We start from the raw sequence: 27,647 nt of genomic DNA, 5'->3' as shown, positions 1-27,647 counted from the left end.
TTAAAATGTTCGTTGGTAGAAACTACATACAGAATGCTTTATCACGATGCATATTTCGTCGAGTGACCATTTCGTCAAAAGTATGATGTGAATTGGCAGTGCTGAACACCCTCTCCATAATAATATCATTTTTTGCTCCGCATTTATTGTAATATTACAAAATAAGAAATCCGCTGCAATTAATAGTTAGTGGTTTGTTGATGTTAAATGGATAAAACTCAATTCACACACCAAGAGGTGTCATTCTTCAGTTAAGCAATACAATGTGACAGACTTCAGTCGAATACTGGTGGAAGTTTTGACCTGCTCTTAAAACACGTCTTTTATTCCAAATAAGCGATACGAAGACAGAATTGGTTCGGTGACAGTCGGTAATGAGCTGATAATAGTTAGTATTGTGAACACGTCGACGCGTTTTATACATCGTACGTTTAACCATGGTGCTCCATGGTTTAATATACAGCCTTACAGGCCTGCTAGAGCCAAATAGTGGAGTATTACTGAATCCAAGTCGCCACATCATCGTACGCCATGGCCCGGCTTCTTTTACGCCAAGCCTACATAGATTTATTCCGTCGAGTCTCGAAGCGGAAACAAACTCTGGCGGCGAGAATGAGTCTCGGACAAAAGTGTATAGTAGCTAGCGTTAAGTTTACCGCATTCCGTAGTTGGACAACCAGAATGCATTGTTCCATACAGTTACAGCAACCGGTTTGACATCGAGAAAAAAATCGTTTTTTTCAACTTTATATGCAGTCTGCTATTCTTTTTTTGTAAATTCTTAACCCATATGCCAAGAAGCGGACCCAAACGGTTTGAAGGTTCTCAAACTCATTTCGACGAAGCAACTCTGACATTGCTTCCAGTGTCTCTTTCGTTACACTATTCAATCAGGAGAATGTAAAGTTTCACCTCGTCCAAAAACGTCCACACACAATATATATATATAATTATATATATGTATATCAAGTATAAATGGGAAAGGATGTTTTGTCTTAACGTATATATTGAATAATTTCGACACCACGATTATCTGGACTACTACATTTATTTTTTTATATCGGTCTTAGCAAAGAACCACAAAATGTACCGAGGATTGATTCCGATATTCTGATTAGTCTAATTAACGCTGTTTCGTTCGTCATTACTTTGCGCAAAATAACGACAAATGTGCAACCAAATCAAGTACGAAGTCTAGGCAGGTAGTGTGAGTAGATCTGGTGTCGTGGCCTTGGGTGCGAAAACGAAAGGGGCTTCCCCAAGGAAGTAGTTTACACGAACCAGCTCCCTGCACGAACCTAATTCGGGAAAGTCGTGTCACGTGAGTGTATTGGTCTACCGAAAACTCATCTACTTGCGTTTTATGTTTGAGAATATTACTCAAACACCTTTTTACCTATCTATTTCTTCGTTCGTTATTTTTTTCAAAAATCCGCCCACGCTCGTTGCTAGAAACCGCCATTCAGAATTTCCGACCAGAATAAAAAAATGACGACCGGCGCTCTGCTATTTGTTTGCAATACACACAGGATGTTGGCCACTGGACCGTTATGCATCAGACTCGTAATATTACTAGTCTGGGGTTATGCTATTGTCACGACATGGAAGGAGTACCTTCCATGGTCACGTTAAGGTAGTGAGAAGGGTTTGACGACGTTTTTGAATAAAGTGTTCTCTGCCTGTTGTATCATACAGAACCATACTTTAGAATTTATGATTCAAAAGCCTAAATATAGAGGGACAAGTTCGCACTAACCGGACAGTCATTGTTACCACGTGACAAAAAATGGCGAACCTTGTAAAAATGACGCGATTGCGAGAGCTCACAGCGGAATTTCCGCTTGAAATGTGCGCCATGCATTTCCCGTGATCAAGTTCATTGAAATGTAATTAAAAGAGCCATTTTTTTCGATTTCAAAGCAGGTTTGTTGTTTTTTGTCCCATAACTATTTCAAACTATTCCACAGACTATTATTCTGTGACAAAGCATTTTCTAAAAAAAAAACAAAAAAAACAGACGTATTTCACACCGTTATTATCTTGTGAATGTGTGAGTTTAAACGTCCGAACGCACCTAATTTTACAGCGGTGCCAATAAGTTCATTAATACCTGGGTTTACTCAACACTGGGGAGTTGATTTGTAAATTGTGTTATGTCAAGTGGACTCATATAGTTATAACAATTTAAAATTAAAATATAACACTTGAACGCATATGCAACATATAACCTGTTATTTTATTGTAACCAGGCGTTGAGTTTTGAAAACAACGTTTTACCCGCATCTAGCAAGATTATGAAATATTTTTGTTTAGTATTTTAATTATTCCCCAACATAGATTATTTTGTGTAGAATCAGTATTAAAGGGTTCATTTCAGTCGATCATTTTACCGTTAGTTTTGCCCCCGTAAATACTTGTATCCGCCCACGAACCAAGATGGTCGTCGAGTATCGTTCGAAGAAAACGACTGTTCGAAGTGTGTTTTTTTTATATTGATGCCTAAAATTTTGAAGAACCGTTGATTTATATCTTAGAAATATCCGAATCATGTTGGTGTAGTCAGATTCCGATATTCTTCTCAGAAAATCACTGAATTAAACAGCTCCCTGATTTAGAGTGTACAAAATTTGTTCATGTTATACCATTTATCTCCATGGTTATATCAAGATGGCGATTCGAATGACCAAATTCGATGTCATAGTAACAGTATCTGATTTTAACAAACCTCACAAACACACTTTTCCGACTTGAGCTATTATTTTATTAATAATGAGATGGAAGTTAAAAAAAAGTGCCCAATGCTGTTTTAATGGCTGTTCTGTTTGTTTCGATCAAACTTAGATCGTGTTTTAACACATAAACTACGTTCGGTACGTTTTTTGCGGCCCTGACAGAATGGATGGCTGCGTCGATGTCTCTGTTTCCGTAGCCTTCTTTCGTGCATTCAGCAGCAACATTCTCTGGGCTCTCTTGCAATATATCATTCCAATCGATATCGAAATCGACACAATCCTCGTAGTTTTCCCACATTTTGGTAAATAATGTACCGTCTCTCGCGTTGTGCCAAAAATCGAAACGAAGTGTATACGCATGCGTAGATGTGATTCAAGAAGGCTTCTGTTGTCATATGCCATACCATATGCTAATTTTATGGTAATAGAAAAGTAGGCTTGCGTTCACTTGGGTTAAAAAGAGACCTCCATGGGTTAACGAATAAACAATTTGACGAACATGTAACACGCATTGAGACAAAATAAGTATTATCGTGTCCCAACCGGGGGTTTAGAGACTGCGTTTCTATCCACCCCTTATCACGGAGATCTTACCATGGATCTGATATAACCAAAGCTCTTTATTAACAGTTTATTTGTTCACAACTCCCGACTTCGGGCAAATTTATATTCGTGATTATTACAATAAAAATAACATTCCAAAGATTTGCTAAATTAAGAGTTGTAGTACTATCAGATTAAATACCACATCACAGTTGAGAGAATAAGATAAAACTATATACAGTATACAATGTATTTCAGCAAAAACAGTTAGACGAAACTCTGTAACTTTGCAAACGAAACCCAAAAATGTTTAGCTAACGACCACCAAACACGCATATGAAAATTTCAGATTACAACTGAATTCGTGCCAAAAACATGCACAGCACGTTGTGGACACTGATTACCGGTCACCCCAAGTGCCAAATCAGGATAAACAGCCATTGTCAATAGAGTAGACAAGGTGTTAAAAATGGATTAAGATCACTGGTACACGAGTGGTTGAATTTGTTGTTTCAATGGTAAAGTTTACGGATACAACGAGTAATAGAGTATTAATTACAATTAAAATCCGAACGACACGATACGGACGAACGACAATCTATGACACTTTGTATGGAGGGGGGCAAAGGGGGTAGCTGGTACAGTTTTACGGGAAATAAAAAGGGTCTTTTACAATTTACAAGGAAAAAAAGACGTTTTTTACCATTTACAGTGATAATTGAATTTTGCAATGAATTGTGTCATCTAGTCATTTCACAGTTTCGAAAATGTAATTTCGCTGGATTATTCTTTACGACTTTTTTAATTTGGATGTAAATTCCTGTACGTACCGAGAAAAATGACACATTTTTACAGTGTACGATAACAATATTTGATTGATTACGTCGTACGTCTAGCCTGTGATTACACAATTACGGAATTTATTTTTCCAATTTCCGTTGTACGACAAAAAAAATTCATTTACGTTGAACGAAAATAACCCTCCTTGCCCCTTGTATCATTCGCGCACGTAACTTGAACTACGAACTTTTGTTTAACATGCTGAAGGAGCCGAACTGTGTTCCATTTGAATCCAGGACTGCTCTCTCCTTTCATCAATGATGATCGAGACAGTTACTTGATAAAGACAACGCTAACTCCCTAGGGCAAAGAAACGAAGAAAATATTGATGTGTTTCCCCAAATATAACGATGCCAAAACCACGAATTAAAATGCGCGCAGCGGGCGATATTTTCAAAATAAAGCGGAAATTAGACAGGTTGGGTGAAATTAATACTGTGCACTCGGTTGGTATAAACAGATCCTTAAATACGTAAAAATACGACCGGACAATATCTATCATTCTGAAATATGCCAAAGACAGAAACAAATGCAGCACGTTTTTTTATGAGCCAAAATAAACAAAACAACAATTCTACGAACGAAACAGACCCTGTTTGCAATGTTTATTTACACCGCGGCATCTCTTAAACACATTCTCAAAATTTGCGATGTTAATTTTATAAACGTTTAAAACATTGTTATTCTGATATTTTTTGGTCAGCATATAAAATAAAAAATCTTTTGTTCAAAGGGCGGTGGTCATCTCGTCCTGTTGGATAGGGGACTCATAGCGAAGTATAAAACACGTGTAAACATTGCTTCATTACATGAAGTACGAAAACGCGCTGTGCAACGACCAGCGCCCTTCAAATTTGTACCTGTACCATACTATTTTAAAGGACGTTGGTGTTTATTAGTTTGGAAAATAACTTTTCAAAAAAGTGGTTATACACTAAATATTTATGTAAACAACTAAACATGTACGCCGAAATAACGGAATAGACTACAAGTATGTTTTAATATTTTTGTAAACTGAATGACGACATCATTTCTGTGAACAACTGATCACTTATATCGTGTAATAGACAACAACTGTAACAACCAGTCTTCTCGGTCATTATTATGTTCAGTATTATGTAAATTAGATAACGAAAAGTTCTTATTTGTATTGTTGTTTTATTTGCGAAGAATAATTAGAATGTACTGTATACACGTAATTTCTATTGCATGTTCAAGGGTACCGAATATCCCGCCGTTTAGCGCCCCATCCACAGCTTTACCATAATGTGATACCATGGAGGTAAAAGTCTTTTTTTACCTCCATGGTCATACCAAGTGAAACGTATATTTTTACTATCGCATTTTACAAAAGTAGAAACTGGGTGTATCATGGTACAACACACGCTGCGATAACTGAGTGATCAGCGACATCTTTGTTGGGCGATGTTTCAATGGTGAATTAGTTTATTTGAAATGGCGTGATTATGAATATGAACTCTATTACAACGTGTTTGAATTGTGTGCAGCAATGGGCAATGACCTCCAGAGTTCACGCATTAATATCTAATTAAATTCGCTTAACTCTGTTTTTTAAGAAACATGTCGCACATGAAAAGCAGGAGATATTTTAGATTAGTTTTATGTTTACCGATCTTCAACTTTTTAGAATAAATGATAGCTACCGTTGTCGAATCAATCAAGAGGCTTGAATCCGGAAGGCTTGGCTATTTTAGACTTCGTAAATAGCATTCTTTTCAAGTGGCGACTTCATTCAAGTTTAATGAACGTAAGTGAAATGTATGGAAGAGTCACGATTCTTGTACCTACGAAAGTTACGACACTTATTCTTGAAATTGGTCATAAATACATGCACAAAATACAAGCATATATCATTTTTCTATGGCACAAAAACCATACTTATTGATTGAAATACTAGTAACTGATACCTACACATATAACGATAGGTGCGAATTTCAAATATTGAAACCCTTGGCCGAAACGTCCGTCCACCGGAACGCCCAAACCCAATATTCTGTCAATTTAAATATAATTACTCAGTAAAGTAACAAGGAAGGTATACATGTTCGATTTATAGTTATAAATCGATGCCAAAGCAAATTCAGAAAATGCAGATAACAGTATAACAGGAATTGGACACGGTGTCTCGACGGTAGTTATTTTTTTCGCTTTCACCACAGTCCCTCTATCCCCGGTCTGGAAATGACAATGTACTCAATTCTGTGCTAAAAAAATCATTTATATACAAAGATTGAAGCATTGTTTTATACTTTTGCATCGAATAAAGTCATTAGTTTTTGTATAGTTGACTTGAACTGTTATGAACCCCCGAGAATCAGAAATATCTCAGGTTTTTCGATCGACTACGTTAACATGAACGACGCCATTTTGACAAGATATTTTCCGCGATGTCAGCATGTTGGTACGTGAAGTTTTTTCCCTATTAAATCTAGAAGATGAACCCAACTCCCGATATTAATTTTTACATGGCTGGACTGTATGTTTATGAGTTGGTAGGCTGGTTTTGATGCGTATAAGGGTTCAAAAACCCCAAATTTCATAGTGCTATTTTTGTTTACATGCTTTGTTTACGTTGTGGTTGCCCAAATTTGAAGTCAAAGTGAAGTCATACAATGAGGTATCGCTTTGCATGACGGTAAATTTGCCGAATTTAATGAATATTCTGACGGTATTGTAATATGTTTGACTTCCTGGATCCCTCGGCCCGGGTGTGAACGGTTTGTTTACCCGCAACGCGGTTCGAGACAAAAGTACGCTTGTCGTTTCCAGACCGGGGATAGAGGGACCGTGCTTTCACACATTATTATTTAGGCCGCAGTTTGGTTACGTCAGAAGTGTCCAACACGCCGGACCTCAGCGTGTTATTTCTCGGTGTTTTCCTTTATGTACGTAGCACATTTCGACGAAAAGGTAGTCTGCATTATCGGAATAGTGTCTTAAATTGAAGTCTCAGCTTTATGTTTCTACAATGCTGTATTTGGAATAACCATTGAGAAATTAGTTTTCCTTTAATATATACCAACCATTGTTTTTGTTTCCTCGGCAGGCTAATTGACATCTCTCACAGCCATCCTGGTTGCAATTGTAAAAACAAATTTCACGAACCTAATTTAGTCAATGCATGGAGGTATCTGTTTATACCTCCATGGTCAATGATAGTTGCGATTACGCAATCTAGCGCTTGATCATGCTGTAGTTAGGCCACCCATGAAGGCTCTTTTTACCTCCATGGGCCACCTAACCTTGGGATTAAAATGCAATGGTTGTCGCGCCGCGTCGTGTTTGATATGGACTCATAGCGACGTAAACAACACGTTGTTTACTTACATAAAATTCAAACACGCACTGAGCAAAGACCACCGCCCTTTCATCAAAGGCCTCTTCTAAGCTATGATTTATTTATACCGCCCGAATATTTTGATTCGAAATTGAGTTAAGCCACAGCCCCTCCACAAAAGCCTCCATTATTTTAGAATGTGAAACCACCTTATTATCGATATCCAACAACATTTATTATCTTGAATATTACATTTAAGCCCAAATAATAAACGTCAACAATATTAGTAAATGATAGAACAATCTCAATTATGAATTCTAAGTAGGAAGACTGAATAGACGTGATGTCAACCGCAGTGCTTGTCATGATTACAAGATCCTAAAGCGGAAGTGATGCAATCGTAGAACGATTTTTAGCCTTTGAAAGAGAAGCAACGTCACAACAGTTATAAATACGCCTGTCGCTGTGTTGGCTGTTGGTTGTTGGCTCACCCGCTTCAAGTTGTCCGAATATAACGCCTCGTTAATTACTACTTAATGCTAAGTGGTGTTGTTTGAAATAACGCTATTTTACAGAGTGGGTTGCGTGGAACCAATTGTCGTATGTTTTATAATTATGTCAATTAGTCGCGTGAATCCGGGCCAGAATCCCAGGGCCGACCTGCCGTTCACAAACAAACACTCCTGTAGCATTGTGTGCTACAGTAACTCATGAGTAGACATCATCTTCATAAAAAAAGATCATAAAATTTTCCCTGAAAATTACATGGTCATCAAGTATTTCAATACACTACATAGTAATAAAGCCTTTTGTTTAAAAATTGTAATATAAGTGATGATATAGAAAACATTCCCTGTAGACACAATCAGGGTAGAACAAACTCCCAGACAGTACATCGCATGGAGAAGTGGCATTTAATGTGAGCGTACCATAATCCGTTAATTGTTAAACCACCTATTTTTTTAGCTGTACTAGTATATTATATATTATGATTTATAAAGCAACAATATGACTATTTGTATTTTAAAATAAAGATTGACATTGGTGACCTTTTAGATCTACTGTGAAATACTTTATTTTCGCGAATATACCTTTTTCCTAAATGTCACATTCAACTCGTCACAAATCAGTAAAAAAAATCTATGCAAAACACTAAAAAACACTTTTCAGCAAACAATAATTCCAGCTAAAATAAAGTATTTCACAGTACATCAAAGTTCATCGTCAACCCTGTTCTATTGTAATGTGTTGGCAGTAACTTAAAAATTACATTATCTAAACACATGTTTTCTGACATAATGTCCGTCGGGATCTTGCTCTGCCGGAATCCAGTAAATCTCAAATTCAGGTTAACCTCAAAACACATTTCGTGCTCGTAGGATTAGCGATGGTGCGGGTTAAACCCATACACTATCCATGTAAGGTGCAAGGCCACTTCACAAAATGTCAATAGTCGCTAAGGTGTTAATTCCATAGATAAACATACACAATTTACAGAGGGCGCACAACCATCGCATAAGCCATGATAAAGAGCTATTTTGCTTCGCATGAATTGTAAAGTTCAACTGGATTTGAGATCGGCGAGGGCGCAATAACAGAAATAATATTATTATTAGTCACTACGGATTCATATGTAATAAATTATAATATGTCGCTATAATAGCATATTTATGTAATGTACAGTTACAATCGCTAGTTAAGCACTTCGCCACAATCGAATCATTGAGTATTAGTTCAAACAATACCATTGTAAAACAAAAAATATATAGTTGACGATAAATTAGTAAATTATAAACGGATTAGTTAGAAATATATTTCTATAGTCTTTAGACCTGGCCACCTAAGCAGGTTTATATGAAAAGTGAATGATTTTTACCATGTCAAGACAGTAGTGCAGCAGTTTAAGCTGCGTGATTTCCGCTTAATAAGTTGAACGTAAAACAACGACAAACTCAGAGTTGCCCGTCAATTTACGTTGAAAATATACAACGGGCGACGTAGTATATCAGTTCTTTATGTTCAGCGTAAAACGACACCAAATTTGATAATTTCCGCTGTTTACATTGGGCGTATCAAACGCGCAATTTCTAAATTTACGTCGTTTCAGTTTCTACGGTTACGCGAGGGAAATTCGAACGTTTACGCACCCAAATATAAACAACGGATTTACTGCAAAACACGTTGCTAATCCGGCAAGCGGCTACGATGAAAATTCGAATTTTCATGCAGAAGAGCCTTCTGCATTTGGTATTCCCAGCTGGTCTCCCATTCAAGTACTAACCACGCCCGATGCAGCTTAACTTCAGTGATCGGACGAGAACTGGTGTATTCTGCAATGAGTTGGCAGTAGGCTGAATATTTGTCGGAATTGGATGTCGTTTAATGCTTCGGCTAGGCAAAAAATCCCGCGAAAAAGTTAGTATGTACGGTGGAATAAAAATGTTGATGAGCCTACTGCATGTGGTATTCTCAGCCGTTCTCCCATACAAGTACTAACCACGTCCGGTAGGCTTAACTTCAGTGATCGGACGAGAACTGGTGTATTCTGCAATGGTTTGTCAGTAGGCAGAAATGTCGTCGGAATTGGATGACATTTAATGTTTCGGCTAGGCAAAAAATCCATGGAAAAAGTTAGCATGTACGGTGGAATAAAAATGTTAATGAGCCTACTGCACGTGATATTCCCAGCCGGTCTCTCATGCAAGTACAAACCACGCCCGATGCAGCTTAACTTCAGTGATCGGACGAGAACTGGTGTATTTTGCAATGGATTGGCAGTAGGCTGAATATTCGTCGCAATTGGATGTCATTTAATGCTTCGGCTAGGCAAAACATCATGGAAAAAAGTTAGTATGTACGGTTTAATAAAAATGTTCATCAACCTGCTGCACATGGTATTCTCAGCCAGTCTCCCATGCATGTACTAACCACGCCCGATGCATCTTAACTTCAGTGATCGGACGAGAACTGGTGTATTCTGCAATGGTTTGGCAGTAGGATGAATATTCGTCCGAATTGTATGTCATTTAATGTTTCGTCTAGGCAAAACATTATGAAAAAAAGTTAGTATGTAATGTGGAATAAAAATGTTGATGAGCCTACTGCACGTGGTATGACCAGCCGGTCTCCCGTGCAAGTACTAACCACGCCCGATGCGGCTTAACTTCAGTGATCGGACGAGAACTGGTGTATTCTGCAATGGTTTAGCAGTAGGCTGAATATTTGTCGGAATTGGATTTCAGTTAATGCTTCGGCTAGGCAAAAAAACACGGAAAAAAGATAGTATGTACGGTGGAATAAAAATGTTGATAAGCCTTCTGCACGTGGTTTTCCCAGCAGGTCTCCCATACAAGTACTAACCACGCCCGATGCAGCTTAACTTCAGTGATCAGACGAGAACTGGTGTACTTTGCAATGGTTTGGCAGTAGGCTGAATATTCGTCAGAATTGGATGTAATCTAATACTTCGGCTAGGCAACAAATCCCGGGAAAAAGTTGGTATGTACGGTGGAATAAAAAAGTTGATAAGCCTACTGCACGTGGTATTCCCAGCCGGTCTCCCATGCAAGTACTAACCATGCTCGATGCAGATTAACTTCAGTGATCGGACGAGAACTGGTGTATTCTGCAATGGGTTGGCAGTAGGCTGAATATTCATCGGAATTGGATGTCGTTTAATGCTTCGGCTATGCAAAAAATCCCGCGAAAAAGATAGTATGTATGGTGGAATAAAAATGTTGATGAGCCTACAGCATGCGGTATTCTCAGCCGGTCTCCCATGCAAGTACTAACCACGTCTGGTGGGCTTAACATCAATGATCGGACGAGAACAGGTGTATTCTGCAATGTAAGCAAATAACACCGAATAAACGGCAAGGTAAAGACTATGTCTAATTATAGTAAATACGTACTGCGTGCGTGACTCGAACCGGCGCTCACGTACGGCACCTAATCGCCTAGCTTCACGCCACTACACGTCTTCCCCTCGGCCACCGGGCATCCCCAAAAAAGGATGCTTAATAACCGAGCTTATTACGTGCAGAGAACGTGAAACCCGTCCACGCGATACGCGCCACACAGCATGGCCAGAATGCGGCAAAGGCCTTCAGATCTGGCTGCAGTAGGATGGTGAAAGTAATGGTACAGCATTTTAACAGTGAATAAGTACTGAGAAATAATTTTTAAACTCATAGTTGCTGTCGACATAGGAAGTAAAGTAAGCAAATAACACCGAATAAACGGCAAGGTAAAGACTATGTCTAATTATAGTAAATACGTACTGCGTGCGTGACTCGAACCGGCGCTCACGTACGGCACCTAATCGCCTAGCTTCACGCCACTACACGTCTTCCCCTCGGCCACCGGGCATCCCCAAAAAAGGATGCTTAATAACCGAGCTTATTACGTGCAGAGAACGTGAAACCCGTCCACGCGATACGCGCCACACAGCATGCAATGGTTTGCAATGGTTTGTCAGTAGGTTGAATATTCGTCGGAATTGGATGTAATTTAATACTTCGGCTAGGCAAAAAATCCCGGGAAAAAGTTGATATGTGCGGTGGAATAAAAATGTTAATGAGCCTATTGCACGTGGTATTCCCTGCCGGTCTCCCATGCAAGTACTAACCACGCCCGATGCTGCTTAACTTCAGTGATCGGACGAGAACTGGTGTATTCTGCAATGGTTTGGCAGTTGGCTGAATATTCGTCGAAATTGCATGTCGTTTAACGCTTCTGCTAGACAAAAAATCGCGGAAAAAAGTTAGTATGTATGGTGGAATAAAAATGTTAAAGAGCCTATTGCACGTGGTATTCCCAGCCGGTCTCCCATGCAGGTACTAACCACGCCCGATGCAGCTTAACTTCAGTGATCGGACGAGAACTGGTGTATTCCGCAATGTTTTGGCAGTAGGCTGAATAGTCTTCCGAATTATATGTCATTTAATGTTTCGTCTAGGTAAAAAATCATGGAAAAAAGTTAGTATGTAATGTGGAATAAAAATGTTGATGAGCCTACTGCACGTGGTATTCCCAGCCGGTCTCCCGTGCAAGTACTAACCACGCCCAATGCGGCTTAACTTCAGTGATCGGACGAGAACTGGTGTATTCTGCAATGGTTTGGCAGTAGGCTGAATATTTATCGGAATTGGATTTCAGTTAATGCATCAGCTAGGCAAAAAATCACTGCAAAAAGATAGTATGTACGGTGGAATAAAAATGTTGATAAGCCTACTGCACGTGGTTATCCCAGCAGGTCTCCCATGCAAGTACTAACCACGCCCGATGCAGCATAACTTCAGTGATCAGACGGGATTTGGTGTACTCTGCAATGGTTTGGCAGTAGGCTGAATATTTGTCGGAATTGGATGTAATTTAATACTTCGGCTAGGCAAAAAATCCCGGGAAAAAGTTGATATGTGCGGTGGAATAAAAATGTTAATGAGCCTATTGCACGTGGTATTCCCTGCCGGTCTCCCATGCAAGTACTAACCACGCCCGATGCTGCTTAACTTCAGTGATCGGACGAGAACTGGTGTATTCTGCAATGGTTTGGCAGTTGGCTGAATATTCGTCGAAAATGGATGTCGTTTAACGCTTCTGCTAGACAAAAAATCGCGGAAAAAAGTTAGTATGTACGGTGGAATAAAAATGTTAATGAGCCTATTGCACGTGGTATTCCCAGCCGGTCTCCCATGCAGGTACTAACCACGCCCGATACAGCTTAACTTCAGTGATTGGACGAGAACTGGTGTATTCCGCAATGTTTTGGCAGTAGGCTGAATAGTCTTCCGAATTATATGTCATTTAATGTTTCGTCTAGGCAAAAAATCATGGAAAAAAGTTAGTATGTAATGTGGAATAAAAATGTTGATGAGCCTACTGCACGTGGTATTCCCAGCCGGTCTCCCGTGCAAGTACTAACCACGCCCAATGCGGCTTAACTTCAGTGATCGGACGAGAACTGGTGTATTCTGCAATGGTTTGGCAGTAGGCTGAATATTTATCGGAATTGGATTTCAGTTAATGCATCAGCTAGGCAAAAAATCACTGCAAAAAGATAGTATGTACGGTGGAATAAAAATGTTGATAAGCCTACTGCACGTGGTTATCCCAGCAGGTCTCCCATGCAAGTACTAACCACGCCCGATGCAGCATAACTTCAGTGATCAGACGGGATTTGGTGTACTCTGCAATGGTTTGGCAGTAGGCTGAATATTTGTCCGAATTGGATGTAATTTAATACTTCGGCTAGGCAACAAATCCCGGGAAAAAGTTGATATGTACGGTGGAATAAAAAAGTTGATAAGCCTACTGCACGTGGTATTCCCAGCCGGTCTCCCATGCAAGTACTAACCATGCCCGATGCAGATTAACTTCAGTGATCGGACGAGAACTGGTGTATTCTGCAATGGTTTGGCAGTAGGCTGAATATTCGTCGAAATTTGATGTCGTTTAACGCTTCGGCTAGACAAAAAATCGCGGAAAAAAGTTAGTATGTACGGTGGAATAAAAATGTTAATGAGCCCATTGCACGTGGTATTCCCAGCCGGTCTCCCATGCAGGTACTAACCACGCCCGATGCAGCTTAACTTCAGTGATCGGACGAGAACTGGTGTATTCCGCAATGTTTTGGCAGTAGGCTGAATATTCTTCCGAATTATATGTCATTTAATGTTTCGTCTAGGCAAAAAAACATGGAAAAAAGTTAGTATGTAATGTGGAATAAAAATGTTGATGAGCCTACTGCACGTGGTATTCCCAGCCGGTCTCCCGTGCAAGTCCTAACCACGCTCAATGCGGCTTAACTTCAGTGATCGGACGAGAACTGGTGTATTCTGCAATGGTTTGGCAGTAGGCTGAATATTTATCGGAATTGGATTTCAGTTAATGCTTCAGCTAGGTAAAAAATCACTGGAAAAAGATAGTATGTACGGTGGAATAAAAATGTTGATATGCCTACTGCACGTGGTTTTCCCAGCAGGTCTCCCATGCAAGTACTAACCACGCCCGATGCAGCTTAACTTCAGTGATCATACGGGATTTGGTGTACTCTGCAATGGTTTGGCAGTAGGATGAATATTTGTCCGAATTTGATGTAATTTAATACTTCGGCTAGGCAACAAATCCCGGGAAAAAGTTGATATGTACGGTGGAATAATAATGTTGATAAGCCTACTGCACGTGGTATTCCCTGTCAGTCTCCCATGCAAGTACTAACCATGCCCGATGCAGATTAACTTCAGTGATCGGACGAGAACCGGTGTATTCTGCAATGGTTTGGCAGTAGGCTGAATATTCGTCGGAATTGAATGTAATTTAATACTTCGGCTAGGCAACAAATCGCTGGAAAAAGTTTGTATGTACGGTGGAATAATAATGTTGATAAGCCTACTGCACGTGGTATTCCCAGCCGGTCTTCCATGCAAGTACTAACCATGCCCTATGCAGATTAACTTCAGTGATCAGACGAGAACTGGTGTATTCTGCATTGGTTTGGCAGTAGGCTGAATATTCGTCGCAATTGGATGTCATTTAATGCTTCGGCTAGGCAAAAAATTATGGAAAAAAGTTAGTATGTATGGTGGAATAAAAATGTTGATGAGCCTACTGCACATGGTATTCTCAGCCAGTCTCCCATGCAAGTACTAACCACGCCCGATGCATCTTAACTTCAGTGATCGGACGAGAACTGGTGTATTCTGCAATGGGTTGGCAGTAGGCTGAATATTCGTCGGAATTCGATGTCGTTTAATGCTTCGGCTATGCAAAAAATCCCGCGAAAATATTAGTATGTACGGTGGAATAAAAATGTTGAAGAGCCTACTGCACGTGGTATTCCCAGCCGGTCTCCCATGCAGGTACTAACCACGCCCGATGCAGCTTAACTTCAGTGATCGGACGAGAACTGGTGTATTCCGCAATGTTTTGGCAGTAGGCTGAATATTCTTCCGAATTATATGTCATTTAATGTTTCGTCTAGGCAAAAAAACATGGAAAAAAGTTAGTATGTAATGTGGAATAAAAATGTTGATGAGCCTACTGCACGTGGTATTCCCAGCCGGTCTCCCGTGCAAGTCCTAACCACGCTCAATGCGGCTTAACTTCAGTGATCGGACGAGAACTGGTGTATTCTGCAATGGTTTGGCAGTAGGCTGAATATTTATCGGAATTGGATTTCAGTTAATGCTTCAGCTAGGTAAAAAATCACTGGAAAAAGATAGTATGTACGGTGGAATAAAAATGTTGATATGCCTACTGCACGTGGTTTTCCCAGCAGGTCTCCCATGCAAGTACTAACCACGCCCGATGCAGCTTAACTTCAGTGATCATACGGGATTTGGTGTACTCTGCAATGGTTTGGCAGTAGGATGAATATTTGTCCGAATTTGATGTAATTTAATACTTCGGCTAGGCAACAAATCCCGGGAAAAAGTTGATATGTACGGTGGAATAAAAAAGTTGATAAGCCTACTGCACGTGGTATTCCCTGTCAGTCTCCCATGCAAGTACTAACCATGCCCGATGCAGATTAACTTCAGTGATCGGACGAGAACCGGTGTATTCTGCAATGGTTTGGCAGTAGGCTGAATATTCGTCGGAATTGAATGTAATTTAATACTTCGGCTAGGCAACAAATCGCTGGAAAAAGTTTGTATGTACGGTGGAATAATAATGTTGATAAGCCTACTGCACGTGGTATTCCCAGCCGGTCTCCCATGCAAGTACTAACCATGCCCTATGCAGATTAACTTCATTGATCAGACGAGAACTGGTGTATTCTGCATTGGTTTGGCAGTAGGCTGAATATTCGTCGCAATTGGATGTCATTTAATGCTTCGGCTAGGCAAAAAATTATGGAAAAAAGTTAGTATGTATGGTGGAATAAAAATGTTGATGAGCCTACTGCACATGGTATTCTCAGACAGTCTCCCATGCAAGAACTAACCACGTCCGATGCATCTTAACTTCAGTGATCGGACGAGAACTGGTGTATTCTGCAATGGGTTGGCAGTAGGCTGAATATTCGTCGGAATTCGATGTCGTTTAATGCTTCGGCTATGCAAAAAATCCCGCGAAAAAGTTAGTATGTACGGTGGAATAAAAATGTTGATGAGCCTACTGCACGTGGTATTACCAGCCGGTCTCCCATGCAGGTACTAACCACGCCCGATGCAGCTTAACTTCAGTGATCAGACGAGAACTGGTGTATTCCGCAATGTTTTGGCAGTAGGCTGAATATTCTTCCGAATTATATGTCATTCAATGTTTCGTCTAGGCAAAAAAACATGGAAAAAAGTTAGTATGTAATGTGGAATAAAAATGTTGATGAGCCTACTGCACGTGGTATTCCCAGCCGGTCTCCCGTGCAAGTCCTAACCACGCTCAATGCGGCTTAACTTCAGTGATCGGACGAGAACTGGTGTATTCTGCAATGGTTTGGCAGTAGGCTGAATAATTATCGGAATTGGATTTCAGTTAATGCTTCAGCTAGGTAAAAAATCACTGGAAAAAGATAGTATGTACGGTGGAATAAAAATGTTGATATGCCTACTGCACGTGGTTTTCCCAGCAGGTCTCCCATGCAAGTACTAACCACGCCCGATGCAGCTTAACTTCAGTGATCTTACGGGATTTGGTGTACTCTGCAATGGTTTGGCAGTAGGATGAATATTTGTCCGAATTTTATGTAATTTAATACTTCGACTAGGCAACAAATCCCGGGAAAAAGTTGATATGTACGGTGGAATAAAAAAGTTGATAAGCCTACTGCACGTGGTATTCCCTGCCAGTCTCCCATGCAAGTACTAACCATGCCTGATGCAGATTAACTTCAGTGATCGGACGAGAACCGGTGTATTCTGCAATGGTTTGGCAGTAGGCTGAATATTCGTCGGAATTGAATGTAATTTAATACTTCGGCTAGGCAACAAATCGCTGGAAAAAGTTTGTATGTACGGTGGAATAATAATGTTGATAAGCCTACTGCACGTGGTATTCCCAGCCGGTCTCCCATGCAAGTACTAACCATGCCCGATGCAGATTAACTTCAGTGATCAGACGAGAACTGGTGTATTCTGCATTGGTTTGGCAGTAGGCTGAATATTCGTCGCAATTGGATGTCATTTAATGCTTCGGCTAGGCAAAAAATTATGGAAAAAAGTTAGTATGTATGGTGGAATAAAAATGTTGATGAGCCTACTGCACATGGTATTCTCAGCCAGTCTCCCATGCAAGTACTAACCACGCCCGATGCATCTTAACTTCAGTGATCGGACGAGAACTGGTGTATTCTGCAATGGGTTGGCAGTAGGCTGAATATTCGTCGGAATTCGATGTCGTTTAATGCTTCGGCTATGCAAAAAATCCCGCGAAAAAGTTAGTATGTACGGTGGAATAAAAATGTTGATGAGCCTACTGCATGCGGTATTCTCAGCCGGTCTCCCATGCAAGTACTAACCACGTCTGGTGGGCTTAACTTCAATGATCGGACAAGAACAGGTGTATTCTGCAATGGTTGGTCATTAGGCTGAATATTCGTCGGAATTGGATGTAATTTAATATTTCGGCAAGGCAAAAAATCCCGGAAAAAATTTAGTATGTACGGTGGAATAAACATGTTAATGAGCCTAATGCACGTGGTATTCCCAGCCGGTCTCCCATGCAAGAACTAACCACGCCCAATGCAGCTTAACTTCAGTGAGCAGACAAGAACTGGTGTATTCTGCAATGGTTTGGCAGTGGGCTGAATATTTGTCGGAATTGGATTTCAGTTAATGCTTCGGCCAGGCAAAAAATCACGGGAAAAAGATAGAATGTACGGTGGAATAAAAATGTTGATAAGCCTAGTGCACGTGGTTTTCCCAGCAGGTCTCCCATGCAAGTACTAACCACGCGCGATGCAGCTTAATTTCAGTGATCAGACGAGAACTGGTGTACGCTGCAATGGTTTGGCAGTAGGCTGAATATTCCTCGGAATTGAATGTAATTTAATACTTCGACTAGGCAACAAATCCCTGGAAAAAGATAGTATGTACGGTGGAATAAAAATGTTGATAAGCCTACTGCACGTGGTTTTCCCAGCAGGTCTCCGATGCAAGTACTAACCACTTGCGATTCAGCTTAACTTCAGTGATCAGACGAGAACTGGTGTACTCTGCAATGGTTTGGCAGTAGGCTGAATATTCGTCGGAATTGAATGTAATTTAATACTTCGGCTAGGCAACAAATCCCTGGAAAAAGTTTGTATGTACGGTGGAATAATAATGTTGATAAGCCTACTGCACGTGGTATTCTCAGCCAGTCTCCCATGCAAGTACTAACCACGCCCGATGCATCTTAACTTCAATGATCGGACGAGAACTGGTGTATTCTGCAACGGTTTGGCAGTAGGCTGAATATACGTCGGAATTGGATGTCATTTAATGCTATGGCTAGGCAAAAAATCATAGGAAAAAGTTAGTATGTAATGTGGAATAAAAATGTTGATGAGCCTACTACAATTGGTATTCCCAGCCAGTCTCCGATGCAAGTACTAACCACGCCCGATGCAGCTTAACTTCAGTGATCGGACGAGAACTGGCGTATTTTGCAATGGGTTGGCAGTAGGCTGAATATTCGTTGCAAGTACTAACCAGTTCTCGTCCGATCATTGAAGTTAAGCCCACCAGACGTGGTTAGTACTTTCATGGGAGACCGGCTGAGAATACCGAATGCAGTAGGCTCATCAACATTTTTATTCCACCGTACATACTAACTTTTTCGCGGGATTTTTTGCATAGCCGAAGCATTAAACGACATCCAATTCCGACGAATATTCAGCCTACTACCAACCTATTGCAGAATAGACCAGTTCTCGTCCGATCGCTGAAGTTAAGCTGCATCGGGCGTGGTTAGTACTTGCATGGGAGACCGGCTGGGAATACCACGTGCAGTAGGCTCACCAACATTTTTATTCCACCGTACATACTAACTTTTTCCCGGGATTTTTTGCCAAGCCGAAGTATTAAATTAAATCCTATTCCGACCAATATTCAGCCTACTGCCAAAACATTGCAGAATAAACCAGTTCTCGTACGATCACTGAAGATAATCTGCATTGGGCATGGTTAGTACTTGCATGGGAGACCGGCTGGGAATACCGCGTGCAGTAGGTTTATCAACATTATTATTCCACCGTACATACAAACTTTTTCCCGGGATATGTTCCTAGCCGAAGTATTAAATTACATTCAATTCCGACGAATATTCAGCCTACTGCCAAACCATTGCAGAATACACCAGTTCTCGTCCGATCACTGAAGTTAATCTGCATCGGGCATGGTTAGTACTTGCATGGGATACCGACTGGGAATACCATGTGCAGTAGGCTCATCAACATTTTTATTCCACCGTACATACTAACATTTTCCTGGGATTGTTTGCCTAGCCGAAGTATTAAATTAAATCCAATTCCGACCAATATTCAGCCTACTGCCAAACCATTGCAGAATACACCAGTTCTCGTCTGATCACTGAAGTTAAGCTGCATCGGGCGTGGTTAGTACTTGCAAGGGAGACCGGCTGGGAATACCACGTGCATTAGGCTCATCACCAATTTAATTCCACCGTACATAATAACATTTTCCCGGGATTTTTTGCCTAGCCGAAGTATTAAATTACATCCAATTCCGACGAATGTTCAACCTACTGACAAAACATTGCAGAATACACCAATTCTCGTCCGATCACTGAAGTTAAGCTGCATCGGGCGTGGTTAGTACTTGCATGGGAGACCGGCTGGGAATACCACGTACAGTAGGCTCATCAACATTTTTATTCCACCGTACATACTAACTTTTTCCCGGGATTTTTTGCCAAGCCGAAGTATTAAATTACATCCAATTCCGACCAATATTTCGCCTACTGCCAAACCATTGCAGAATACACCAGTTCTCGTCCGATCACTGAAGTTAAACTGCATCGGGCGTGGTTAGTACTTGCATGGGAGACCGGCTGGGAATACCACGTGCAGTAGGCTTATCAACATTTTTATTCCACCGTACATACTAACATTTTCCCATGTTTTTTTGCCTAGCCGAAGCAATAAATGACATCCAATTGCAATGAATATTCAGCCTTCTGCCAAACCAATGCAGAATACACCAGTTCACGTCCGATCACTGAAGTTAAGCTGCATCGGGCGTGGTTAGTACTTGCAACGGAGACTGGCTGGGAGTACCACGTGCATTAGGCTCATCAACAATTTTATTTCACCGTAGACACTAACTTTTTCCCGGGATTTTTTGCCTAGCCGAAGTATTAAATTACATCCAATTCCGACGAATATTCAACCTACTGACAAACCATTGCAGAATACACCAGTTCTCGTCCGATCATTGAAGTTAAGCCCACCAGACGTGGTTAGTACTTTCATGGGAGACCGGCTGAGAATACCGCATGCAGTAGGCTCATCAACATTTTTATTCCATCATACATACTAACTTTTTCGAGGGATTTTTTGCATAGCCGAAGCATTAAACGACATCCAATTCCGACAAATATTCAGCCTACTGCCAACCCATTGCAGAATACACCAGTTCTCGTCCGATCACTGAAGTTAAGCTGCATCGGGTGTGGTTAGTACTTGCATGGAGACCGGCTGGGAATACCACGTGCAGTAGGCTCATCAACATTTTTATTCCACAGTACATGCTAACTTTTTCCCGGGATTTTTTGACAAGCCGAAGTATTAAATTAAATCCAATTCCGACAAATATTCAGCCTACTGCCAACCCATTGCAGAATACACCAGTTCTCGTCCGATCACTGAAGTTAAGCTGCATAGGGCGTGGTTAGTACTTGCATGGGAGACCGGCTGAGAATACCATGTGCAGTAGGCTCATCAACATTTTTATTCCACCGTACATACTAAATTTTTTCCATGTTTTTTTGCCTAGCCCAAGCATTAAATGACATCCAATTGCGACGAATATTCAGCCTACTGCCAAACCAATGCAGAATACACCAGTTCTCATCCGTTCACTGAAGTTAATCTGCATCGGGCATGGTTAGTACTTGCATGGGAGACCGGCTGAGAATACCATGTGCAGTAGGCTCATCAACATTTTTATTCCACCGTACATACTAAATTTTTTCCATGTTTTTTTGCCTAGCCCAAGCATTAAATGACATCCAATTGCGACAAATATTCAGCCTACTGCCAAACCATTGCAGATTACACAAGTTCTCGTCCGATCACAGAAGTTAATCTGCATCAGGCATGGTTAGTACTTGCATGGGAGACTGGCTGGGAATACCAGGTGCAGTAGGCTTATCAACATTTTTATTCCACCGTACATACTAACATTTTCCCTTTTTTTTGCCGAGCCGAAGCAATAAATGACATCCAATTGCAACAAATACACAGCCTACTGCCAACCCATTGCAGAATACACCAGTTCTCGTCCGATCACTGAAGTTAAGCTGCATCGGGCATGGTTAGTACTTGCATGGGAGACCTGCTGGGAATACCACCTGCAGTAGGCTTATCAACATTATTGTTCCACCGTACATACAAACTTTTTCCCGGGATTTGTTGCCTAGCCGAAGTATTAAATTACATTCAATTACGACAAATATTCAGCCTACTGCCAAACCATTGCAGATTACACAAGTTCTCATCCGATCACTGAAGTTAAGCTGCATCGGGCGCAGTTAGTACTAACATTTTCCCATGTTTTTTTTGCCTAGCCGAAGCAATAAATGACATCCAATTGCAACGAAAATTCAGCCTACTGCCAAACCAATGCAGAATACACCAGTTCTCATCCGTTCACTGAAGTTAATCTGCATCGGGCATGGTTAGTACTTGCATGGGGGACCTGCTGGGAATACCACCTGCTGTAGGCTTATCAACATTATTGTTCCACCGTACATACAAACTTTTTCCCGGGATTTGTTGCCTAGCCGAAGTATTAAATTACATTCAATTACGACAAATATTCAGCCTACTGCCAAACCATTGCAGATTACACAAGTTCTCGTCCGATCACAGAAGTTAATCTGCATCAGGCATGGTTAGTACTTGCATGGGAGACGGGCTGGGAATACCAGGTGCAGTAGGCTTATCAACATTTTTATTCCACCGTACATACTAACATTTTCCCTTTTTTTTTGCCGAGCCGAAGCAATAAATGACATCCAATTGCAACAAATACACAGCCTACTGCCAACCCATTGCAGAATACACCAGTTCTCGTCCGATCACTGAAGTTAACCTGCATCGGGCATGGTTAGTACTTGCATGGGAGACCTGCTGGGAATACCACCTGCAGTAGGCTTATCAACATTATTGTTCCACCGTACATACAAACTTTTTCCCGGGATTTGTTGTCTAGCCTAAGTATTAAATTACATTCAATTACGACAAATATTCAGCCTACTGCCAAACCATTGCAGATTACACAAGTTCTCGTCCGATCACAGAAGTTAATCTGCATCAGGCATGGTTAGTAATTGCATGGGAGACTGGCTGGGAATACCAGGTGCAGTAGGCTTATCAACATTTTTATTCCACCGTACATACTAACATTTTCCCTTTTTTTTTGCCGAGCCGAAGCAATAAATGACATCCAATTGCAACAAATACACAGCCTACTGCCAACCCATTGCAGAATACACCAGTTCTCGTCCGATCACTGAAGTTAACCTGCATCGGGCGCGGTTAGTACTTGCATGGCAGACTAGCTGGTAATACCACGCGCAGTAGGCTCATCAACATTTTTATTCCACATTACATACTAACATTTTCCCATAATTTTTTTCCTAGCCGAAGCAATAAATGACCTCCAATTGCAAAGAATATTCAGCCTACAGCCAAACCAATGCAGAATACACCAGTTCTCGTCCGATCACTGAAGTTAATCTGCATCGGGCGTGGTTAATACTTGCATGGGAGACCGGCTGGGAATACCACGTGAAGTAGGCTCATCAACATTTTTATTCCACATTACATACTAATATTTTCCCAAGTTTTTTTGCCTAGCCAAAGCAATAAATGACATCCAATTGCAACGAATATTCAGCCTACTGCCAAACCAATGCAGAATACACCAGTTCACGTCCGATCACTTAAGTTAAGCAGCATCGGGCGTGGTTAGTATTTGCAAGGGAGACGGGCTGGGAATACCACGTGCATTAGGCTCATCAACATTTTTATTCCACCATACATACTAACTTTTTCCCGGGATTTTTTGCCTAGCCGAAGTATTAAAGTACATCCAATTCCGACGAATATTCAACCAACTGACAAACCATTGCAAATATAACTGTTCTCGTCTGATCATTGAAGATAAGCCCGCCAGACGTGGTTAGTACTTGTATTGGAGACCGGCTGAGAATACCGCATCCAGTTGGCTAATGAACATTTTTATTCCACCGTACATACTAACTTTTTCGCGGGATTTTTTGCATAGTCGAATCATTAAATGACATCCAATTCCGACGAATATTCAGCCAAATGCCAACCCATTGCAGAATACACCAGTTCTTGTCCGATCACTGAAGTTAAGCTGTATCGGGCGTGGTTAGTACTTGCATGGCAGACCGGCTGGGAATACCACCTGCAGTAGGCTCATCAGCATTTTTATTCCACCGTACATACTAACTTTTTCCCAGGATTTTTTGCCTAGCCGAAGTATTAAATTAAATCCAATTCCGGCGTATATTCAGCCTACTGCCAAACCATTGCAGAATACACCAGTTCTCGTCAGATCACTGATGTTAACATTCATCTGGCGTGGTTAGTACTTGCATGGGAGACCGGCTGAGAATACCATGTGCAGTAGGCTCATCAACATTTTTATTCCACCGTACAAACTAACTTTTTTCCATGCTTTTTTTTCCTAGCCGAAGCATTAAATGACATCCAATTGCGACAAAATCAGCCTACTGCCAAACCAATGCAGAATACACCAGTTCTCGTCATATCAATGAAGTTAAGCTGCATTGGGTATGGTTAATACTTGCATGGGAGACCGGCTGGGAATACCACGTGCAGTATGCTTATCAACATTTTTATTCCACTGTACATACTAACATTTTCCCATGTTTTTTTGCCTAGCCGAAGCAATAAATGACATCCAATTGCAACAAATATTCAACTTACTGCCAAACCATTGCAGAACACACCAGTTCTCGTCATATCTGAAGTTAAGCTGCATCGGGCGTGGTTAGTACTTGCATGGTAGACCGGCTGGGAATACCATGTGCAGTAGGCTCATCAACATTTTTATTCCACATTATATACTAACTTTTTCCGATGATTTTTTGCCGAGCCGTAGCATTAAATGACATTCAATTCCGACGAATATTCAGCCTACTGCCAAACCAATGCAGAATACACCAGTTCTCGTCCGATCACTGAAGTTAAGCTGCATCGGGCGTGGTTAGTACTTGCATGGTAGACTGGCTGGGAATACCACGTGCAGTAGGCTCATCAACATTTTTATTCCACCGTACATACTCACTTTTTCCCGGGATTTTTTGCCTAGCTGAAGTATTAAATTACATCCAATTCCGCCGAATATTCAGCCTACTGACAAACCATTGCAGAATACACCAGTTCTCGTCCGATCAATGAAGTTAAGCCCACCGGACGTGGTTAGTACTTGCATGGGAGACCGGCTGAGAATACCACAAGCAGTAGGCTAATCAACATTTTTATTTCACCGTACATACTAACTTTTTCGCGGGATTTTTTGCATAGCCGAAACATTAAACGACATCCAATTCCGACAAATATTCAGCCTACTGCCAATCCATTGCAGAATACAACAGTTCTCGTCCGATCACTGAAGCAAAGCTGCATCGGGCGTGGTTAGTACTTGCATGGTAGACCGGCTGGGAATACCACGTGCAGTAGGCTCATCAACATTTTTATTCCACATTACATACTAACTTTTTCCTATGATTTTTTGCCGAGCCGTAGCCGTTGGCTGATGAACATTTTTATTCCACCGTACATACTAACTATATTCCATCATGATGTCTTGCCTAGCCGACGTATTAAATGGCATCCGATTGCGACGAATATTCAGCATACTGCCACACCAATGCAGAATACACCAGTTCTCGTCCGATCACTGAAGTTAATCTGCATCGGGCATGGTTAGTACTTGCATGGAAGACCGCCTGGGAATACCACGTGCAGTTGGCTTATCAACATTTTTATTCCACCATACATACTAACATTTTCCCATGTTTTTTTGCCTAGCCGAAGCAATAAATGACATCCAATTGCAACGAATATTCAACTTACTGCCAAACCATTGCAGAACACACCAGTTCTCGTCATATCAATGAAGTTACGCTGCATCGGGCGTGGTTAGTACTTGCAAGGGAGACCGCCTGGGAATACCACGTGCAGTAGGCTTATCAACATTTTTATTCCACCATACATACTAACATTTTCCCATGTTTTTTTGCCTAGCCGAAGCAATAAATGACATCCAATTGCAACGAATATTCAGCCTACTGCCAAACCAATGCATAATACACCAGTTCACGTCCGATCACTGAAGTAAATCTGCATCAGGCGTGGTTAGTACTTGCAAGGGAGACCGGCTGGGAATACCACGTGCATTAGGCTCATCAACATTTTTATTCCACCATACATACTAACTTTTTCCCGGGATTTTTTGCCTAGCCGAAGTATTAAACTACATCCAATTCCGACGAATATTCAACCAACTGACAAACCATTGCAGAATATACCTGTTCTCGTGCGATCATTGAAGTTAAGCCCATCAGACGTGGTTAGTACTTGCATGGGAGACCGGCTGAGAATACCGCATGCAGTAGGCTCATCAACATTTTTATTCCACCGTACATACAAACTTTTTCGCGGGATTTTTTGTATAGCCGAAGCATTAAACGACATCGAATTCCGACGAATATTCAGCCTACGCCAACCCATTGCAGAATACACCATTTCTCGTCCGATCACTGAAGTTAAGCTGCATCGGGCGTGCTTAGTACTTGCATGGGAGACCGGCTGGGAATACCACGTGCAGTAGGCTTATCAACATTTTTATTCCACCGTACATCCTAACTTTTTTCCATGATTTTTTGCCTAGGCGAAGCATTAAATGACATCCAATTGCGACGAATATTCAGCCTACTGATGAACCAATGCAGAATACACCAGTTCTCGTCTGCTCACAGAAGTTAATCTGCATCTTGCATGGTTAGTACTTGCATTGGAGACCGGCTGGGAATATCTCGTGCAGTAAGATTATCCACATTATTATTCCACCGTACATACACACTTTTTCCCCTAGATTTGTTGCCTTGTCGAAGTATTAAATTACATTCAATTCCGACGAATATTCAGCCTACTGCCAAACCATTGCAGAATACACCAGTTCTCGTCCGATCACTGAAGTTAATCTGCATCGGGCATGGTTAGTACTTGCATGGGAGACCGGCTGGGAATACTGCGTGCAGTAGGCTTATCAACATTATTATTCCACCGGGAGACCGGCTGGGAATACCACGTGCATTATGCTCATTAACAATTTCATTCCACCGTACATACTAACTTTTTCCCGTGATTTTTTGCCTAGCCGAAGTATTAAATCACATCCAATTCCGACGAATATTCAACCTACTGACAAACCATTGCAGAATACACCAGTTCTCGTCCGATCATTGAAGTTAAGCCCACCAGACGTGGTTAGTACTTTCATGGGAGACCGGCTGAGAATACCGCATGCAGTAGGCTCATCAACATTTTTATTCCACCATACATACAAACTTTTTCGCGGGATTTTTTGCATAGCCAAAGCATTAAACGACATCCAATTCCGACCAATATTCAGCCTACTGCCAAACCATTGCAGAATAAACCAGTTCTCGTCAGATCACTGAAGTTAAGCTGCATCGAGCGTGATTAGTACTTGCATGGGAGACCGGCTGGGATTACCACGTGCAGTAGGCTCATCAACATTTTTATTCCACATTACATACTAACATTTTCCCTTATTTTTTTTTACCTAGCCGAAGCAATAAATGACTTCCAATTGCAAAGAATATTCAGCCTACAGCCAAACCAATGCAGAATACACCACTTCTCGTCCGATAACTGAAGTTAATCTGCATCGGGCGTGGTTAGTACTTGCATGGGAGACCGGCTGGGAATACCACGTGCAGTAGGCTCAACAACATTTTTATTCCACATTACATACTAACATTTT

At 41.1% G+C, this 27,647-nt stretch overlaps 61 pseudogenes; 25 read left to right on the top strand and 36 right to left on the bottom strand.

Moving 5' to 3' along the window:
* Positions 1-9,645: 9,645 nt before the first annotated feature.
* On the bottom strand, positions 9,646-9,765 carry LOC146741175 (5S ribosomal RNA; annotated as a pseudogene).
* Positions 9,766-10,076: 311 nt separating this feature from the next.
* Positions 10,077-10,196, bottom strand: LOC146741174 (5S ribosomal RNA; annotated as a pseudogene).
* A 96-nt stretch (positions 10,197-10,292) lies between these two features.
* On the bottom strand, positions 10,293-10,412 carry LOC146741173 (5S ribosomal RNA; annotated as a pseudogene).
* A 96-nt stretch (positions 10,413-10,508) lies between these two features.
* Positions 10,509-10,628, bottom strand: LOC146741172 (5S ribosomal RNA; annotated as a pseudogene).
* Positions 10,629-10,724: 96 nt separating this feature from the next.
* LOC146741171 (5S ribosomal RNA) lies at positions 10,725-10,844 on the bottom strand (annotated as a pseudogene).
* A 96-nt stretch (positions 10,845-10,940) lies between these two features.
* Positions 10,941-11,060, bottom strand: LOC146741170 (5S ribosomal RNA; annotated as a pseudogene).
* Positions 11,061-11,991: 931 nt separating this feature from the next.
* Positions 11,992-12,111, bottom strand: LOC146741169 (5S ribosomal RNA; annotated as a pseudogene).
* A 96-nt stretch (positions 12,112-12,207) lies between these two features.
* Positions 12,208-12,327, bottom strand: LOC146741168 (5S ribosomal RNA; annotated as a pseudogene).
* Positions 12,328-12,423: 96 nt separating this feature from the next.
* On the bottom strand, positions 12,424-12,543 carry LOC146741167 (5S ribosomal RNA; annotated as a pseudogene).
* A 96-nt stretch (positions 12,544-12,639) lies between these two features.
* LOC146741166 (5S ribosomal RNA) lies at positions 12,640-12,759 on the bottom strand (annotated as a pseudogene).
* A 96-nt stretch (positions 12,760-12,855) lies between these two features.
* LOC146741165 (5S ribosomal RNA) lies at positions 12,856-12,975 on the bottom strand (annotated as a pseudogene).
* Positions 12,976-13,071: 96 nt separating this feature from the next.
* LOC146741164 (5S ribosomal RNA) lies at positions 13,072-13,191 on the bottom strand (annotated as a pseudogene).
* Positions 13,192-13,287: 96 nt separating this feature from the next.
* On the bottom strand, positions 13,288-13,407 carry LOC146741163 (5S ribosomal RNA; annotated as a pseudogene).
* A 96-nt stretch (positions 13,408-13,503) lies between these two features.
* On the bottom strand, positions 13,504-13,623 carry LOC146741162 (5S ribosomal RNA; annotated as a pseudogene).
* A 96-nt stretch (positions 13,624-13,719) lies between these two features.
* LOC146741161 (5S ribosomal RNA) lies at positions 13,720-13,839 on the bottom strand (annotated as a pseudogene).
* Positions 13,840-13,935: 96 nt separating this feature from the next.
* On the bottom strand, positions 13,936-14,055 carry LOC146741160 (5S ribosomal RNA; annotated as a pseudogene).
* A 96-nt stretch (positions 14,056-14,151) lies between these two features.
* Positions 14,152-14,271, bottom strand: LOC146741159 (5S ribosomal RNA; annotated as a pseudogene).
* A 96-nt stretch (positions 14,272-14,367) lies between these two features.
* On the bottom strand, positions 14,368-14,487 carry LOC146741158 (5S ribosomal RNA; annotated as a pseudogene).
* Positions 14,488-14,583: 96 nt separating this feature from the next.
* On the bottom strand, positions 14,584-14,703 carry LOC146741157 (5S ribosomal RNA; annotated as a pseudogene).
* Positions 14,704-14,799: 96 nt separating this feature from the next.
* On the bottom strand, positions 14,800-14,919 carry LOC146741156 (5S ribosomal RNA; annotated as a pseudogene).
* Positions 14,920-15,015: 96 nt separating this feature from the next.
* Positions 15,016-15,135, bottom strand: LOC146741155 (5S ribosomal RNA; annotated as a pseudogene).
* Positions 15,136-15,231: 96 nt separating this feature from the next.
* On the bottom strand, positions 15,232-15,351 carry LOC146741154 (5S ribosomal RNA; annotated as a pseudogene).
* A 96-nt stretch (positions 15,352-15,447) lies between these two features.
* LOC146741153 (5S ribosomal RNA) lies at positions 15,448-15,567 on the bottom strand (annotated as a pseudogene).
* A 96-nt stretch (positions 15,568-15,663) lies between these two features.
* On the bottom strand, positions 15,664-15,783 carry LOC146741152 (5S ribosomal RNA; annotated as a pseudogene).
* Positions 15,784-15,879: 96 nt separating this feature from the next.
* LOC146741151 (5S ribosomal RNA) lies at positions 15,880-15,999 on the bottom strand (annotated as a pseudogene).
* Positions 16,000-16,095: 96 nt separating this feature from the next.
* On the bottom strand, positions 16,096-16,215 carry LOC146741150 (5S ribosomal RNA; annotated as a pseudogene).
* A 96-nt stretch (positions 16,216-16,311) lies between these two features.
* LOC146741149 (5S ribosomal RNA) lies at positions 16,312-16,431 on the bottom strand (annotated as a pseudogene).
* Positions 16,432-16,527: 96 nt separating this feature from the next.
* LOC146741148 (5S ribosomal RNA) lies at positions 16,528-16,647 on the bottom strand (annotated as a pseudogene).
* Positions 16,648-16,743: 96 nt separating this feature from the next.
* LOC146741147 (5S ribosomal RNA) lies at positions 16,744-16,863 on the bottom strand (annotated as a pseudogene).
* A 96-nt stretch (positions 16,864-16,959) lies between these two features.
* LOC146741146 (5S ribosomal RNA) lies at positions 16,960-17,079 on the bottom strand (annotated as a pseudogene).
* Positions 17,080-17,175: 96 nt separating this feature from the next.
* LOC146741145 (5S ribosomal RNA) lies at positions 17,176-17,295 on the bottom strand (annotated as a pseudogene).
* Positions 17,296-17,391: 96 nt separating this feature from the next.
* LOC146741144 (5S ribosomal RNA) lies at positions 17,392-17,511 on the bottom strand (annotated as a pseudogene).
* Positions 17,512-17,607: 96 nt separating this feature from the next.
* On the bottom strand, positions 17,608-17,727 carry LOC146741143 (5S ribosomal RNA; annotated as a pseudogene).
* Positions 17,728-18,038: 311 nt separating this feature from the next.
* LOC146741142 (5S ribosomal RNA) lies at positions 18,039-18,158 on the bottom strand (annotated as a pseudogene).
* A 96-nt stretch (positions 18,159-18,254) lies between these two features.
* Positions 18,255-18,374, bottom strand: LOC146741141 (5S ribosomal RNA; annotated as a pseudogene).
* A 312-nt stretch (positions 18,375-18,686) lies between these two features.
* Positions 18,687-18,806, bottom strand: LOC146741140 (5S ribosomal RNA; annotated as a pseudogene).
* Positions 18,807-19,232: 426 nt separating this feature from the next.
* LOC146741139 (5S ribosomal RNA) lies at positions 19,233-19,352 on the top strand (annotated as a pseudogene).
* Positions 19,353-19,448: 96 nt separating this feature from the next.
* LOC146741138 (5S ribosomal RNA) lies at positions 19,449-19,568 on the top strand (annotated as a pseudogene).
* Positions 19,569-19,663: 95 nt separating this feature from the next.
* LOC146741137 (5S ribosomal RNA) lies at positions 19,664-19,783 on the top strand (annotated as a pseudogene).
* A 96-nt stretch (positions 19,784-19,879) lies between these two features.
* Positions 19,880-19,999, top strand: LOC146741136 (5S ribosomal RNA; annotated as a pseudogene).
* Positions 20,000-20,095: 96 nt separating this feature from the next.
* On the top strand, positions 20,096-20,215 carry LOC146741135 (5S ribosomal RNA; annotated as a pseudogene).
* Positions 20,216-20,311: 96 nt separating this feature from the next.
* Positions 20,312-20,431, top strand: LOC146741134 (5S ribosomal RNA; annotated as a pseudogene).
* A 96-nt stretch (positions 20,432-20,527) lies between these two features.
* LOC146741133 (5S ribosomal RNA) lies at positions 20,528-20,647 on the top strand (annotated as a pseudogene).
* A 311-nt stretch (positions 20,648-20,958) lies between these two features.
* Positions 20,959-21,077, top strand: LOC146741132 (5S ribosomal RNA; annotated as a pseudogene).
* A 96-nt stretch (positions 21,078-21,173) lies between these two features.
* On the top strand, positions 21,174-21,293 carry LOC146741131 (5S ribosomal RNA; annotated as a pseudogene).
* A 96-nt stretch (positions 21,294-21,389) lies between these two features.
* Positions 21,390-21,509, top strand: LOC146741130 (5S ribosomal RNA; annotated as a pseudogene).
* A 96-nt stretch (positions 21,510-21,605) lies between these two features.
* LOC146741129 (5S ribosomal RNA) lies at positions 21,606-21,725 on the top strand (annotated as a pseudogene).
* Positions 21,726-21,819: 94 nt separating this feature from the next.
* Positions 21,820-21,939, top strand: LOC146741128 (5S ribosomal RNA; annotated as a pseudogene).
* A 243-nt stretch (positions 21,940-22,182) lies between these two features.
* Positions 22,183-22,302, top strand: LOC146741127 (5S ribosomal RNA; annotated as a pseudogene).
* A 311-nt stretch (positions 22,303-22,613) lies between these two features.
* On the top strand, positions 22,614-22,733 carry LOC146741126 (5S ribosomal RNA; annotated as a pseudogene).
* Positions 22,734-23,044: 311 nt separating this feature from the next.
* On the top strand, positions 23,045-23,164 carry LOC146741125 (5S ribosomal RNA; annotated as a pseudogene).
* A 96-nt stretch (positions 23,165-23,260) lies between these two features.
* Positions 23,261-23,380, top strand: LOC146741124 (5S ribosomal RNA; annotated as a pseudogene).
* Positions 23,381-24,122: 742 nt separating this feature from the next.
* On the top strand, positions 24,123-24,242 carry LOC146741123 (5S ribosomal RNA; annotated as a pseudogene).
* A 525-nt stretch (positions 24,243-24,767) lies between these two features.
* On the top strand, positions 24,768-24,887 carry LOC146741122 (5S ribosomal RNA; annotated as a pseudogene).
* A 311-nt stretch (positions 24,888-25,198) lies between these two features.
* Positions 25,199-25,318, top strand: LOC146741121 (5S ribosomal RNA; annotated as a pseudogene).
* Positions 25,319-25,489: 171 nt separating this feature from the next.
* LOC146741120 (5S ribosomal RNA) lies at positions 25,490-25,609 on the top strand (annotated as a pseudogene).
* A 312-nt stretch (positions 25,610-25,921) lies between these two features.
* Positions 25,922-26,041, top strand: LOC146741119 (5S ribosomal RNA; annotated as a pseudogene).
* A 311-nt stretch (positions 26,042-26,352) lies between these two features.
* LOC146741118 (5S ribosomal RNA) lies at positions 26,353-26,471 on the top strand (annotated as a pseudogene).
* Positions 26,472-26,784: 313 nt separating this feature from the next.
* LOC146741117 (5S ribosomal RNA) lies at positions 26,785-26,904 on the top strand (annotated as a pseudogene).
* A 367-nt stretch (positions 26,905-27,271) lies between these two features.
* LOC146741116 (5S ribosomal RNA) lies at positions 27,272-27,391 on the top strand (annotated as a pseudogene).
* Positions 27,392-27,489: 98 nt separating this feature from the next.
* Positions 27,490-27,609, top strand: LOC146741115 (5S ribosomal RNA; annotated as a pseudogene).
* Positions 27,610-27,647: the final 38 nt, after the last annotated feature.

Source organism: Saccoglossus kowalevskii, chromosome 7 (assembly GCF_978046115.1).
Source record: "Saccoglossus kowalevskii chromosome 7, keSacKowa6.1, whole genome shotgun sequence".
Taxonomy (NCBI): Eukaryota; Metazoa; Hemichordata; class Enteropneusta; family Harrimaniidae; genus Saccoglossus; species Saccoglossus kowalevskii.
Note: the sequence above shows the minus strand (reverse complement) of the source record. Positions and strands in the feature narration are given on the sequence as shown.